The sequence below is a fragment of the Macaca fascicularis genome, chromosome X (assembly GCF_037993035.2).
Source record: "Macaca fascicularis isolate 582-1 chromosome X, T2T-MFA8v1.1".
Taxonomy (NCBI): domain Eukaryota; kingdom Metazoa; phylum Chordata; class Mammalia; order Primates; family Cercopithecidae; genus Macaca; species Macaca fascicularis.
Window position 1 is genome coordinate 41,263,228 of NC_088395.1, and position 10,793 is coordinate 41,274,020.

The 10,793-nt window shown below is 50.2% G+C and overlaps 1 long non-coding RNA gene across 1 annotated transcript; it reads left to right on the plus strand.

Annotated features, from left to right (window-relative positions):
• The first annotated feature begins 1,472 nt into the window (after positions 1-1,472).
• On the plus strand, positions 1,473-10,488 carry LOC135969070 (uncharacterized). Its single transcript, XR_010584143.1, has 3 exons — positions 1,473-1,695; positions 3,986-4,250; positions 10,358-10,488. It is a non-coding gene; the product is annotated as an uncharacterized lncRNA (long non-coding RNA).
• The last annotated feature ends 305 nt before the right edge of the window (positions 10,489-10,793 follow it).

Genomic DNA, 10,793 nt, shown 5'->3' on the forward strand with positions numbered 1-10,793 from the left:
GCCTGGGCGACAGAGCGAGGCTCCGTCTCAAAAAATAAAAAAAGAAAAAAAGAAAAATAAAAATATATAATGGGGAGCGTAGGTGAGGATATAGGTGAAAAAAATTGGCTCTACATTGTTAATTTTTTTTTTTTTAAAGACATGGTCTTGCTTTGTCAAAGTGGCAAGGTCACAGCTCACTGCAACCTCCTGGACGCAACTGATCCTCCCACCTCAGCCTCCTGAGTAAGTGAGACTACAGACACGTGCCACCACGCACAGCTAATTTTTAAATTGTTTTGTAGAGATGGGGGGGGGGTCTCACTATGTTGCCCAGGCTGGTCTCGAACTCCTGGGCTCAAGTAATCCCTCCTCAGTCTCCCAAAGTGCTGGGATTACAGGCGTGAGCCACCGCACCTGGCCTACATTGGTCATTGTTGAAGGTGAGGATTTGTTATCTACTTATCTACTTTTATGTATGTTTGAAATTTCTCATAATAAAAAGTTTAAAAAGCAAAAGAGAGGGTTAGAAAGATTTCATTAGAAAATTTTATATACATGCTTGATATTTCACACCTTTCCTAATGGTTTGTATTTCATTTTCTTTTTATGTTGCCTTTTGTTTTTAAATTTTTACCTAGTTAACTTTTTTTTTTTTTTTTTTTTTTTGAGACAGAGTCTGGCTCTGTCACCCAGGCTGGAGTGCAGTGGCGCGATCTCGGCTCACTGCAACCTCCGTCTCCTGGGTTCAGGTCATTCTCCTGCCTCAGCCTCCCGAGTATCTGGGACTACAGGCGCCCGTCACCACGCCCGACTAATTTTTTGTACTTTTTAGTAGAGACGGGGTTTCGCTGTGTTGGACAGGATGGTCTTGATCTCCTGACCTCGTGATCCGCCCGTCTCCGCCTCCCAAAGTGCTGGGATTACAGGCTTGAGCCACCGCGCCCTGCCCTTTTTTTTTTTTTTTTTTTTTTGAGACAGAGTCTTGCTCTGTCGCCCAGGTTGGAGTGCCTTGGCGCAATCTCGGCTCACTGCAAGCTCCGCCTCCGGGGTTCACGCCATTCTCCTGCCTCAGCCTCCTGAGTAGCTGGGACTACAGGCGCCCGCCACCACACCCGACTAATTTTTTTTGTATTTTTAGTAGAGACGGAGTTTCACCGTGTTAGCCAGGATCGTCTCGATCTCCTGACCTCGTGATCTGCCCGCCTGGGTCTCCCAAAGTGCTGGGATTACAGGCGTGAGCCACCGCGCCCGGCCCCTAGTTAACTTTTTTTTTTTTTTAATTTCCTCCTTTTCCTTTTTTTCTCTTGAAGTTGAAGCCTTGGAGGTGCTTTTCATTCAATTACAGAAAGCACCACCCCAGCTTAAAATGTATTTAATTTTATTTACAGGATTACATAATATATGGAAAATGAAATACATGTTTTTCCCACGGGGTCCCATTTTGACTCCCCCAATACCCTCCAGTTCATCCCGGAATGCCGTAGAAATCTATACATTTCCTGGATGTCTCAGGAGGTGAAGAAAAAAAAGGCAGGGAGTGAGCCCAGCTGACTCTACATCCAGAAACCTCTCTCGCCCCCAGGCAGGATTCCAACAGTGCGGAAGCCCCCAGTCCCCAAGTCCGGGGTGGCAAGGACGTCCAGCCTCCCCGGGGAGCCACCTTGGCCCTCCCTCCCTCCTGCTGGCTGGGTGCCGCGCTGCGGGGCTGCTCAGGTTGGTAACTGTGCAGACTGACGCCGGGGCCCGCCTGCTTGACGATGGGGGTTGGTGGGGTGGGGGTGCTGCGAGGGGCGACAAGGCTCTGCCTTGCTGCAACCACGGAAAAGGCGGGTCAGCCTCCATTACAAACCGCTGTAGGAGGGGCCAGAGGCTTGGCTTGGCCGGACCCGGCCGTCGTTGAATCCCTGCATCCATCCTGCCCAGGTCCCCTGCTGAGTCCCCCCTGGGCTGTGATCGTTGCGGATTTAAACACCACACTGTGGAAGCGGCCCTCCGTGTACCCATGAAGTGAAGGGGCGCGTGGCAAATAAGGCGGGGCGAGAGCGGCCAGAGCAGACCCCGGCGGGGTGGCCCGCCCGGGAGGTGGCTGAGGGTCCCCGGCTGCGGGGTGAGGGGTGGGACCGGGCGGCACCCCCTCCGTGATCGCCACCAGAGGCGCCTGGAACCCGAGTTTCAACCTCCCGGTGGATCCTGTCCCCGCTTCCTAGCTATGTTTGTCATGACTGCTGCGAATTCTCCGACCTCAAGGCCACTCTCCTTTCCTTCCAAGGACGCCCAGAACCCGCGGAGGGAGGGGGGGTGAGGGAGGGGGGAGGGAGGAGGGAGGAGGGAGGGAGGAACATGGCGGGGAGAAGAAGAGAGGGAGGGAGGAAAAGGAACGAACTGCGTTGGCCTGTCGCCTCCGCACTGTAAGATTCTGGCACCCTGGGTCCCGGCCCCCTCTCCTGGGGCCAAACGTTCCGGTTCCTGATGCCAGGCTGCAGAAAAAATGAGCACACAGAACACGTGGACTAGCACATAAATAAGGTTATTACCTCCTTTTTATTTTTTGCACACTAATTAATAAATAAACTACTGCAACGGAAAAAGAGAAAGCAGGCAGAATGCAAACAGCCTGTCGGTGGCTCTGTTATATAAGAGGGATGCATGGAGGCTGCTTGGTGGTCAAAGAATTCCTCCAATGCCCGCTCCAAAGCGGAGCCCTGCAATGGCCTTAAATCAAAAGGAAAGCGGGCGTCAGCAGCAAGCACAGAAAGTGGGGCCTGGTTCAGCCAGAAACTAACACAGTATTCCTGCTGGAGTGGGGATGGGGGCACGACTATTACAAAACTAGGCCCCCCTGAAAGCGCGCTGCCCCACCCAACACACACATTCACTTCCTTGCAGGTTTCCGCTGCAGGCAGCTTCCATTGAACCATACCCTGACCTCCACTCCCATGACCAGAGTTGCTGGGGCTGGGAGCAGGCACCTGCCCCAAGCACTGGGCCGCCAGCGTCCCCTTGCCCAGGAATTTAGGACTGGGGTAGAGAAAGGGAAAACAGTGTATATGGAAAGCGAGAGATCATCCTGTGTAAACAGGGGAGCTGGGGAGAGAGAGGCTACAGGGATTATGCCTTCCGCCTCACTGCAGCATCCTCCCAGCATCTGTAACCATCCCTGTTTTCCGGTTCCCGAGGCACCTATGACCTATAACGTCCTTCTGAGGCTCAGTGAGCTAGAAACTTCTGTTACTTGCACCCAGCAGAGTTCTAAATAATATGCCCTCAAAACCAAGCTTGCTTTCTCGTTTTACTTTTTTTTTTAATAGACTTTATTTTTTTTCGAGCAGTTTTAGGTTCACAGCAAAACTGAGAGGAAGGTGCAGAGATTTCCCATATTCCCCCCTGCCCCTGCACAAGCGCAGCCTCCCCCCAGCAGCATCCCCCTCCAGATGAGCCTGCATGGACATATCATTATCACCCAGGAACCACAGCTGACATTAGGGTTCACTCTTGCTGTGGTACATTCTGTGGGTTTGGACTAATGCATAATGCCACACATCCACCATTACAGTGTCATACAGAGTATTTTCACTGCCCTAAAAATCCGCTGTGCTCCACCTATTCATCCCTCCTCCCCACAACACCTGGCAGCCGCTGAATTATTTTTCACCTTCTCCATAGTCTTGCTTTTTCCAGAATGTCATATAGTTGGAATCATACAGTATGCAGCCTTTTCAGATTGGCTTTTGCTTAGTAATTCCTTTTACTTTTACAGTAAAAGTTTCCTGCTTACATTTTCCCAACCCTTCTTTCATGTAGTGTATGGTACATACACGGTACATCACATCTTCTAATTGAGGAAAAATCTCATTTCAGGCCTAGAAAAAAATTAGAATCAAGTGTTTTTCCTTTCAGAAAAAGGAAATTAACATTTGTGGAAAAGTTGAAATGAGAGATCCCAGCATTTCTATTTCCAGCCATAGTGCAACCTGTCTAAAGCGTTCTCTGATTTATCTTCCAGAGAGAGAGTTTTAAACACCTGGGGAGGCATGTGCAGAAGAGCGGTTTCCTCACCCAAGGATGGGCACCACCCTGTGGCCTGGCACCCATGGCACGGTTCTGAGGGCTTCCCCCTCTGCCCTGGCAGCGTGATTCCATCTGTCGTGAGGAGAGTCCAGCGGCGCTCTGCGTTGAAACAAAGCCATGGAGCCCTGTTGCAGGAGCACCTGCAAACACTCATCACCTCCTTATTTCTCCGGCGGTCATAATCGGTGTGCCATTGGCAGGTGTTTGTCTCATTTAATCCCCACTCTGTTTCTGCAACATTCTCCCGTCAGCCATAATAACAGCAACAGCAGTTTAAAGGTACTGACTGTTGATTATGTTCCAGGCACCTTCCTTTTTTTAATTTAATTTTTTTGAGACGGAGCCTCACTCTGTCACCCAGGCTGGAGTGCAGCAGTGCGATCTCTGCTCACTGCAACCTCCGCCTCCTGGGTTCAAGTGATTCTCGTGCTTTAGCGTTCCGAGTAGCTGGAATTACAGGCACTCGCCACCACATCTCGCACATCCAGCTAATTTTTGTATTTTTAGTAGAGATGGGGTTTCCCCATGTTGCCCAGGCTGGTCCTGAACTCCTGACCTCAGGTGATCCACCTGCTTCGGCCTCCCAAAGTGCTGGAATTACAGGCATGAGCCACCGCACCCAGTCTCCAGGCACCTTTCTAAGGGCTTTATTTTTATTTATTTACCTTTTTTTTTTAGACAGAGTCTCACTCTGTCACCCAGGCTGGAGTGCAGTGGCATGATCATGGCTCACTGCAGCCTCAACATCCTGGGCTCAAGCGATCCTCCCACCTTAGCCTACTGAGTAGCTGGGAGTACAGGTGGCATGTGCCACCACACCTGGCTAATTTTTGATGTTTTGCAGAGATGAGGGTTTCACTATGTTGCCCAGGCTGGTCTCCAACTCCTGGGCTCAAACCATCTTCCTGCCTTGGCCTCCCAAAGTGCTAGGATTACAGGCATGAGCCACTGCACCCAGCCTAGCACTTTTATTATTGTTGTTGTTGTTATTTTCTTTCTTTCTTTTTTTTTTTTTTGAGACGGAGTTTTGCTCTTGTTGCCCAGGCTGGAGTGCAATGGCGCGATCTCAGCTCACCGCAACCTCCGCCTCCTGGGTTCAAGCGATTTTCCTGCATCAGCCTCCCGAGTAGCTGGGATTATAGGCATGCGCCACCATGCCTGGCTAATTTTGTATTATTAGTAGAGACGGGGTTTCTCCATGTTGGTCAGGCTGGTCTCAAACTCCCAACCTCAGGTGATCTGCCCGCCTCGGTCTCCCAAAGTGCTGGAATTACAGGTGTGAGCCATGGCGCCCGGCATTTATTATTTTCTTAGAGACAGGGTCCCGCAATTCTTCTGCCTTGTCCTCTGGAGTAGCTGAGACTATGGGTCTGCTTCACTGTGTCTGGCTTATTCTCATTTTTCAAGATTTTTTTTTTTTTTTTTTTTTTTTTTGAGACGGAGTCTCGCTGTGTCTCCCAGGCTGGAGTGCAGTGGCGTGATCTCGGCTCACTGCAAGCTGCGCCTCCCGGGTTCACGCCATTCTCCCGCCTCAGCCTCCCAAGTAGCTGAGACTACAGGCGCCCGCCACCACGCCCGGCTAGTTTTTTGTATTTTTAGTAGAGACGGGGTTTCACCATGTTAGCCAGGATAGTCTCGATCTCCTGACCTCGTGATCCACCCGTCTCAGCCTCCCAAAGTGCTGGGATTACAGGCTTGAGCCACCGCGCCCGGCCTTTTTTTTTTTTTTTTTTTTTTTTTTTTTTTTTTTGAGACGGAGTCTCGCTGTGTCTCCCAGGCTGGAGTGCAGTGGCCGGATCTCAGCTCACTGCAAGCTCCACCTCCCGGGTTCACGCCATTCTCCCGCCTCAGCCTCCCAAGTAGCTGGGACTACAGACGCCCGCCACCTCGCCCGGCTAGTTTTTTTGTATTTTTAGTAGAGACGGGGTTTCACCGTGTTAGCCAGGATGGTCTCGATCTCCTGACCTCGTGATCCGCCCGTCTCGGCCTCCCAAAGTGCTGGGATTACAGGCTTGAGCCACCGCGCCCGGCATTTTTCAAGATGTTAGTTAACTTGCTCAATATCACTTACTAGTTGGGAGACAAAGTCAACACAGGTGGATCACTTAGCAAGGCAAATGGCTACAAATCCTGTTTAATAAAGCACACATTCAGTCCAAGAAAGTTGAGGCCACAGAGTGTATGATGTAGTTATCTATGGAAAGGTCCCTAAAAGTAAGTGCCTCTTCCTTTTTTCTGAGGCAAGGTCTCACTCTGTTGCCCAGGCTGGAGTACACTGGCACAAACACGGCTCACTGCAGCCTTGTCCTCCTGGGTTCAAGAAATCTTCCTGCTTCAGCCTCCCCAGTAGCTGGGAGTACAGGCACGCACCACCACACCCAGCTGATTTTTTACTTTTTGTAGAGACAGATTTTGCTATATATTGCCCAGGCTGGTGTGCCTCTTTCTTTCTTTCTTTTGGTTTTGTTTTTGAGATAGAGTCTCGCTCTGTTGCCCAGGCTGGAGTGCAGTGGCACCATCTCGGCTCACTGTAACCTCCGCCTCCCAGGATCAAGCTATTCTCCTGCCTCAGCCTCCTGAGTACCTGGGACTACAGGCGCCTGCCACCACGCCTGGCTAATTTTTTGTATTTCACCGTGTTAGCCAGGATGGTCTTGATCTCCTGACCTCGTGGTCCACCCGCCTTGGCCTGTGTTAGGATTCCAGGTGTGAGCCACCGTGCCCGGCCCTATTTTTATTTTTATTTTGAGACAGGGTCTCACTCTGTCACCCGGGCTGGAATGCAGTGGTGGGTTCATGGCTCACTGCAGCCTCAACCTCCTGGGCTCAAGCAATCCTCCCACCTCAGCCTCCCAAAGAGCTGGGACTACGGTTGTGAGCTACCATACCCAGCTACTTTTAAAAATTTTTGTAGAGATGTGGGTCTTGCCATGTTGCTCAGGCTGGTCTCAACCTCCTGGATTCAAGCAATCCTCCTGCCTCAGCCTCCCAAAGTGCTGGGATTACAGGCATGCGCCATCGCGCCCTGCCACAGTTCCTATTTTGTAATCTGCTGAGCTCTGCTGCAATGCCTCTGCCCTGTTCTGCCTGGAATGCCGCTCCCTCCCTTCCCTCACCTTTCTGATGGCTTCTTCAAAAACTGAATTCACGGCCGGGCGCGGTGGCTCAAGCCTGTAATCCCAGCACTTTGGGAGGCCGAGACGGGCGGATCACGAGGTCAGGAGATCGAGACCATCCTGGGTAACACAGTGAAACCCCGTCTCTACTAAAAAATACAAAAAAAACTAGCCGGGCGAGGTGGCGGGCGCCTGTAGTCCCAGCTACTCGGGAGGCTGAGGCAGGAGAATGGCGTGAACCCGGGAGGCGGAGCTTGCAGTGAGCTGAGATCCGGCCACTGCACTCCAGCCTGGGTGACAGAGCGAGACTCCGTCTCAAAAAAAAAAAAAACAAAAAAAAAAACAAAAAAAAAACAAAAAAAACAAAACTGAATTCACTATTCACCTACAGACATTCCTACCACCTCAAAAAAGGTGGGGTGTCACTGCCAAAGTGAAAGACAGGCCATACCACCTACCATTAAGAAAGAGGCAGCCGGGCGTGGTGGCTCACGCCTGTAATCCCAACACTTTGGGAGGCAGAGGTGGGCGGATCATGAGGTCAGGAGACTGAGACCATCCTGGTTAACACAGTGAAACCCTGTCTCTACTAAAAATACAAAATTAGCCGGGCATGGTGGCACATGCCTGTAATCCCAGCTACTAGGGAGGCTGAGGCAGGAGAATCGCTTGAACCTGGGAGGCGGAGGTTGTGGTGAGCCAAGATGGTGCCATTGCACTCCAGCCTGGGCAACAAGAGTGAAACTTCATCTCAAAAAAAAAAAAAAAAAATTGGATATTACATAAATACTGAATTTGGCCCAGGCCTGTAATCCCAGCACTTTGGGAGGCAGAAGTGGGTGGATCACCTGAGGTCAGGAGTTCGAGACCAGCCTGGCCAACGTGGCAAAACCCTCTCTCTACTAAAAATACAAAAAATTGGCTGGGCGCGGTGGCTCACGCCTGTAATCCCAGCATTTTGGGAGGCCGAGGCAGGCGGATCGCCTAAGGTTGGGAGTTTGAGATTAGCCTGGCCAGCATGGTGAAAACTCAACTCTACTAAAAATACAAAAATTAGCTGGGCGTGGTGGCAGGCACCTGTAATCCCAGCTGCTCAGGAAGCTGAGGCAGGAGAATCACTTGAACACGGGAGGCAGAGGTTGCAGTGAGCCAAGATCACACCATTGCACTCCAGCCTGGGCAACAGAGTGAGACTGTCTCAAAAAAACATATACAAAAAAAAACAAAAAACAAAACCAAAAAATTAGCCGGGTGCAGTGGTGTGCGCCTATAATCCCAGCTACTTGGGAGGCTGAGTCAGGAGAATCGCTCAAACCCAGGAGGTGGAGGTTGCAGTGAGCCAAGATGGCGCCTTTGCACTCAAGCCTGAGTGAAACTCCATCTCAATAAATAAATAAATACTGAATTTGCATAAAATTCAGATAAAATGACTATAACAGAGCCCACTGGCCCAAGAGCAGGAAGCTGAGAGCGTTCCACCCGTCATGGGCAAGAGAGAAGCCTGGCCAAAGGGTCCCCATGTGGTGGTGTATTATTTATCTATGGCTGTGTAACCAAACTTAGCAGCTTAAAGCAACAATAAATACTTATTATCACAGGGTCTGTGGGCCAGGAATATGGGCACAGCTGTCAGGGTCTCTCTAGAGGTTGCAGTCATGCCTGGGCTGCAGTCTTGAAGACTTGACTTGGGCTGGAGGACCCACTTCCAAGATGGCTGACTCACATGGCTGACAAGCTGGGGCTGGCTGTTAACTGTAGGCCAGGCATGGTGGCTCACATGTGTAATCCCAGTACTTTGGGAGGCCAAGGCAGGAGGATGGCTTGAAGCCAGGAATTCGAGACCAGCCTAGGCAATGTGGTGAGACCCCAACTCTACAAAACTTTTAAAAAATCTAGCAGGGTGGCCGGGCGAGGTGGCTCACACCTGTAATCCCAGCACTTTGGGAGGCTGAGGTGGGCAGATTGGCTGAGGTCAGGAGTTCAAGACCAGTCTGGCTAACATGGTGAAACCCCATTTCTACTAAAAAATACAAAAAATTAGCTGGGTGTGGTGGCAGGCGCCTGTAATCCCTGCTACTTGGGAGGCTGAGGCAGGAGAATCATTTGAACCTGGGAGGCTGAGGTTGCAGTGAGCCAAGATCACGCCATTGCACTCCAGCCTGGGTGACAGGAGCGAGACTTTGTCTCAAAAAAAAAAAAAAAAAAAAAAAAAAAAATCTAGCAGGGTGTGGTAGCTCACACCTGTAATGCTAGCACTTTGGGAGGCTGAGGCCAGTAGATTGCTTGAGCCCACGAGTTCAAGATCAGCCTGGGGGTCAGGCTGGGTGGCTCGCACCTGTAATCCCAGTACTCTGGGAGGCTGAGGTGGGCAGATCACTTGAAGCCAGGAGTTCAAGACCAGCCTGGCCAACACAGTGAAACCCCACCTCGTCTCTACTAAAAATACAAAAATTAGGCCAGGCGAGGTGGCTCACACCTGTAATGCCAGTACTTTGGGAGGCTGAGGTGGTCGGATCACTTGAGGTCAGGAGTTTCTAATATAAATATATTTTTAAATATAAAAAAATTAGCTGGGTGTGGTGGTGCTACTCGGGAGGCTGAGGCAGGAGAATTGCTTAAACCCAGGAGGCGGAGGTTGCAGGGAGCTGAGATATCACCACTGCACTCCAGCCTGGGGGACAGAGCAAGACTCAAACAAAAATAAAAACAAACAACAATTAACTAGGGGTAGTGGCATACACCTGTAGTCCCAGCTATTCGGTAGGCTGAAGTGGGAGGATTCCTCAGTTCCTCACCACATGGGGCTCTCTATAGGGCTGCTCAAGTATTTTCACAGCGTGGCAGCTGGCTCTCCCCAGAACAAGTGATTCGAGAGAGAGCAAGATGATGTGAAAGGAAAATAAAAACTTATTGGGACCTCAATTCACTCTGCCAAAAAAAAAAAAAAAAAAAAAAAAAGAAGCTGAAAGCTGAGTCATGCAAGAAGCTGCCTTTCCTTTTATTCCTAAGCAGATAGCTACAGATAAAAGGTTAAATACCTCCACAGGTAGCTATGTTTACCTTATCTTATGGAAAGTGGTGATTACTGAGTGCGAGTTGAATACATAATTGACTGTTCCTCTACTTGCTCCTTTTCTCTTGCAAGATGTGGATTCAGTAATGTGACCATACCCTCCCTCTTTCTCCTCCAGCTTGCTTTTCCCCTTTGAATACCGAAGCTCTCAAAATCATCTTTGGAGAAAGGCACAGACCACTAACTGTTTCTGTGACTCATGTTTATTTCTTCCGGGCATGTCCTTAACCTTGGCAAAGTAAACTTCTAAATTGATTGAGACCTGTCTCAGACACTTTGGTTTATAGTGTAAACAAACTGCAATGTCTGTAATGGGCTACCTTCAGAAGTCACACTGTCACGCTTCTGCAGTATCCTATTGATTACACAGGTCAGCCTACTGAACTAGTGAACACCGAGATGTGAGGATCATTTGGGGCTTTTTTTTTTTTTTTTTTTAAAAGACGGAGTCGCTGGCCGGGCGCGGTGGCTCAAGCCTGTAATCCCAGCACTTTGGGAGGCCGAGACGGGCGGATCACGAGGTCAGGAGATCGAGACCATCCTGGCTAACACGG